This window comes from Pteropus alecto, unplaced genomic scaffold, assembly GCF_000325575.1.
Source record: "Pteropus alecto unplaced genomic scaffold, ASM32557v1 scaffold48, whole genome shotgun sequence".
Lineage (NCBI taxonomy): Eukaryota > Metazoa > Chordata > Mammalia > Chiroptera > Pteropodidae > Pteropus > Pteropus alecto.
This window is the reverse complement of record NW_006442110.1, coordinates 2,849,405-2,854,781: the sequence shown is the minus strand read 5'-3', so window position 1 is coordinate 2,854,781 and position 5,377 is coordinate 2,849,405. Positions and strand designations below refer to the sequence as shown.

At 45.1% G+C, this 5,377-nt stretch overlaps 1 protein-coding gene across 1 annotated transcript in view; it reads left to right on the top strand.

Moving 5' to 3' along the window:
- Positions 1-5,377, top strand: part of CNTNAP2 (contactin associated protein like 2) — a 1,631,342-nt gene that overhangs the window by 1,536,193 nt on the left and 89,772 nt on the right. The gene's annotated exons all lie outside the window — the stretch shown is intronic.

Sequence of the window (5,377 nt, the reverse complement as noted above, 5' to 3'; positions counted from 1 at the left end):
GTGAAATGAGAATTTCTCTTCTCATTTATTGATATTTATAAAAATTGTACAAATTCATCGATATAAAATCTGTTCGCTCTAAAAGAAGAAAAACATTTTTAAAAGGACGCCTTGTGATTTAAATAGTATTCGGTGTTTTTCCAGTAGGTAGAGTATTAGACGAGGGAAAGAAGATCAATATTTGAAAGCTAATTTTTTTCTTTTTACTATTTTGAGAAATTTTTGATATACTAAAACGTAAATCACCTGGTGGGCTCCCTCATCCTTTTAACTGCATCAGTGCTGCAGGTTTGCAATCGCACTAGACCTTAAGAAGCAGATAAAGTGTGCTGATTACATCACCGAAATGAGGGCATGCTGACAACAGTAAGAAGTACTTACAGTGCCTCTCGTTTTAAAATTGCTCGTCAAGCCATGAAAAGAAACCTCTTGACTTCTCTGAAAGAGAAACAGTGCACATACGCAGCAAAGATCCGTCTCTTAAATCCTGTATATTCTCAAGCTTTAAACGTTCCCAGGAAAGAACATCCTTTCTGAGTTTAATGTTGGTCCAAGGCCGACACCTGCCACTTCCAGGCTGTGAACTTGGGCAGATCATGACTCTCCCTACAACCCCACTTCCTCTTCTACATTCATAGGAAGGAAGTGATAAACTAGTTGCTTCTGAGGCTTTTCCTTGCTTAAACATTCCCCACTGAACCTGACCTTCATATAAACATTTGCTGAGGGCTGAATGCAGGGAGCCAGATTTGCTGATGTGTAAATACACGTGGCAGGGACAGCTCTTGTCTTAACGTGTGGGTCTTAGAACGGGAAGTGAGAGAACCTGGTGGCTCAGGGGACCGAGCCGTGGCGAGGGATGGAGTGAGGGGGCGAGGTCGCGATTTCCACATGCATCGTGTTTGGTGAAGGGAGAGTGGGAGAGCGTGCCAGGCAGAGGACGCCGTTCGCGAGGCGCGAACGAGGCCCTGAGACATGGTCGAGAGAACTCAGTGGGGCCAGAGCGGAGGGGAGAACCCGGCGCTCTCTCCTCTCCTCACGCTGGGAAGACGCCGCTTTCCCCCTTGACAACCTCAAGGCCATTTACTGTCTTCTGAAGAGGGAGAGGCTCCCTGGCTTGACTTATCTTCCGATTGGAGGTGTCCGCCATGCACATAGACACACTCAGGCAGCTCCATGACAGGCACTCTTCGCTAACCCGGTCGTGGGTGCTCGACCATTTCCCGTCTGTTCCACGTTCTGCTACAGGGTAGAGTGTTTCTTGGCCTCTTCCTTTCCTTTAAATATCTATCAGTCAGCAGGGTTTATGAGCAGCTGAGACCAAAATCAGACTAAGGTGGAGGGCAGCGGGCCCTCCCAGATGGCACCGTCTGCATACTCCCCTGCTCTTGGAATCGGAGGGACGGTCACGTGGCCAGGCAGTATGGGGGAAAGAGGCTGGTGCACTGGCCCCCACAATGGTGCACATGTGGTTCTCAGCCACATGGTCCCAGGAATGGCTTATGCTGAACTCAAAGCTCCTGGAGAGTAGAGGGGAGTGTCCCAGAGAGAAAAGATTTGGGGTCCCAGGTGAGCCACCCATTCGTTTCCTGCGATGCAGTCTTCATTATGAGGCCAGGCCATGAACTTACAGGAGGGAGTCTGTCTACTGGATCATCCATACAGCTCTTTTCCTCTAGAACGGAAGTTCTAAAGGAAACACACACACTTCGGTATGGCTCAGCCAGTGAAGACTCATTTAATAATTGTTAAGCGAGCACCTAAGATGTCTCAGGCCCACTTCGTATGAGTCATGGATGGACCAGGAGATTTACTAGGTAATGCCGTAGGAAAGAAATAGCCAAAAGCCCAGAGCTGAGATGCTGTCCTGGGCTCCGATGTCTGGGTGTGTGTTCCCTCTGCCTGCTTAGCCCTCTGCTCACGGTTTCACAGGTGGGTGCAACATCAGGCCTGTGCGAGAAGTCATCGGTGCTGCTTAGGTCTGTCTTCCCCGCTCCTTCCCTACCTTCTCCACATCACCCCCAAACTCAGACAGGCTGATGGAAGCCCTGCAAGCTCTGCCAAGGCCAACTCTGGCCTAAAAATGGAAATGAACTGGAATCACAGAATCATACCCGAGCAGATGTTAAAGCTCTAAATTCAGTGTGTAAGGCACGAGCCCCATTCTGAATCAGTACACTTTTAATGACTTACCGCTAAGTGTTGAACAAATTAGTGTTCCCTTAAAGTCATCCTGGGGCACACAGAGTCACAGTGTTTAATTTTAATGAGCCTCTATTACACAAGCTATTATAGCCTCTTAACTGCCAGCGCAATGACCACCAGCTAAATGTACAGCAAAATAGCTCACTCAGACCCCAAAGAAATTACCTTGAAATGATTACACTTAACCATGGCAAATGCACCAGGGTTCACTTGAAAAGTGGCGACCATTTGACAATACAAGTGAGACGATATAATGTGACATGTCCTTCAGCTTTTCAGGTTGAGCTTTTCTTGCCTTATCTGATTTAGTGCATTTTTTCTTTTAAACATAAATGTTTAAAATGCTGCTGATCCTCTCCCTTCCCTCGCTGAGACAGCTGGGCCAGTCCAGGAGACTGTCGCCTGGAGCTTACCTTTCTGGCTTTGTAGCTGGATGTAATGGGGTAGCTAAGTCTGCCACTTGCTGTCTTTCTAACTTTGGACGCTCTTTGTAATATTAAAGCAGAGAACACCTTTTCAATACCTGTCAAAAGATAAGATGCCAAAAGCCTAGCACGAATCTTGCACACAGTAGTTGCTCAATACATGCTTCCTTCTCTGTTGGCGTAGCTGTCTGGATCCAGTCAGGAGAGGGAACCGCACAGCAGGTTAAACATGAGATGTTAGGTAGGAGTTAACTGTGATAAAGGGAGATTCTAGGATATAAGGAAGCCCCCGGTGGAGTTTCCTAGGGCCACCCAGGGCAGAGGGAAGTCACCTGTGAGAGGACCATAAAGGGGCCACGGTGGTCCAGCCAGGAGGCGGGCAGACTTCGGAGCATGCGGGCCACACGCGGGCTGCACAGGGGCTTAGGTTTCCGGTCGGGAGGGCTTGTCACCCGACTGTATGGTCACGGCAGGATCCCACTCTGGACCTGTGGCTCCTGGAGGCTCTACTGAGCGTCTTCACACTCCAGGCGGACCCTCTGCTACCTTCCCCCTGGAAATTTCAGAAACCCTTCCCCAGACATTGTCCCTGCAGTGCCCTCTACTGAGAAAGCTGAACACAGCTCATTTCAGCAGAGATGAGAGGAATTCTGTTCATCATAGAGCACATACTGAAGGGAGGGGTTGGAGCAGGGAGGCAACGAATGGGTTATTGACACAGACACAGAGGGTCAGCAAGGATGGAGATGGGGTACAGCTGTAAGGGGGAGTCAGGAAGAGCTGGTTTTAGGGATTAGGCTTGTATGGGGGGTGCAAGAAAGGAGGGCTCTTCTGGACGGGGTGCTCTGAGGAAGCAGGGCAATTCGGTAAAGGGGTATCTTGATTTTTACCTGGGAGGCAGGAAAAACGGAGCAAGACTAGAGCTGTTAGGAGAGAAATGAGCTGGGAGAAGGGGCTGTCTGGTCATTTGTTGGTTGCACGAGATCTTCTTTACATTTTTCTTATATTAGTTTTCTATTGCCGCTGTAACAAAGTACCACAAATTTAGGGGCTTAAAACACCACCAATTTATTTTACAGTTCTAGAAGCCAGAAGTTTAAAACGAGTTATCTGAGCTGGTACCAAAGTGTTGGCAGAGCTGGTTCCTTATTGAGGCTCTGAAGGAATTCTCTTCCTTTCCTTTTTCAGCTTCTAGAAGTCACCTGCATTCCTGGGCTCTAGCCCCGATAATGCAGGATAATCTCCCCATAGCAGCGTCCTAACCTGATCCTCTCTGCGGAGTCCCAGGCCCATCCTCCCTGCACGTCAGCTCATCCTCTCCCCACAGTCCCAGCACAGCCCTCCTTGGGCGCCAGGCCAGGAGGAGCCTGAGAGAGCTTGATGGGAAAGCAGGGGACTCTAGTCACCTGGAGATAAGGAGACCGTGACCAGACTTTCCCGCTTCCTCCTTTATTTCGTATCTCCTCAGGCACTAGGACTCAATCCTTGTGATTAAGGTTTTCTGCATATCTTCAGCATTTGTCATATTTTTTCATTTTAATTGTTACAAAAGAGTTTCCTAACTGAACAAATAATTTGGATTAGAATTATATCTCATTGCCCATTCAGATTCCTGGTATTCAGTGTTTTTAATTAATGACTTGTGACTTGGGAGTATTCAGGATATTTATAGGTAAATGAAAACAGGCAGGATCACTGATATGGCAGATGACAGAATCAAGATTTAGAAACTTTTGCTGCAAAATTAAAGAAATAAAATTTTATATAAATAAATGTAAATTTTAGTTTTGGGTTCACATGTGTATGTGTATAAAAAATGTTTATAGAGAGAGAATCTACTATGTCTCCAGGAGTGTACTGAGCCTGAAGGGAAAAGAAATTCTGAATGTCTAAACATAGAAATTTGATATTTTTTAAAGACCGTGTGTTATATATTCATAACATGGAATACTGCTGATTCATTATAAATAACTTAGTTGTATATGTATTGACACAGAAGGAGTTTCATAATACATCATTAACTAATGGAAAGTAAATGCAAAGCAATGTGTGTTTAGGTTCCATCCAATTTTTGTAAAAAATTGAAAGACTACATACAAAATTAACATTAATTATGCACAGGTGGTTTTTTCCCTGCAAATCCATATTGTTTTTCTGTAATGAACATACATCGTTTGTATCATTTTTAAGTTCCTTAACAAATTAGATTAAATGATAAGAAGTGTTTGGGAAGATATCTTCACTGTGAAGCATTGTAAAATCACCTGTTAGCCACGTTGGCTTTGTACAATTCACCTTTTTGACAGATTATGGAAGCGGGTGGAGGGACAGTTACCCATGTGTGCCACTAGATGGAGCCAGAGTAGCTCGCTAATATTTAGGAGAAACCTGGTCGTCTTTGCTCGGGAGAAACGGCTTTGAGAATTCAAATATTTAAGATTCTCTGGCCCAGAATAAGTGCACTTGTTAATGATGAACTTGAAATTAAAAAAACAAAAAACTTTTCAAAATTATCGTCAGGCATTCCAGCGTTTGCTTTAATGGTGTGTTTGGACTTTTGTGACGGTATTAGCAGATCCTCGCCTGTGCACAAAAACATACAGTACAAAAACATACAGTACCAGTCCTGCTGGTCAAAACTCCCAAGATTCCTAAGATACGGTGACTCTCTGACTCTTAACCTTGACTTTTCTTTTATCTATCTATCTATCTATCTATCTATCTATATATATATATATACTTTTTTT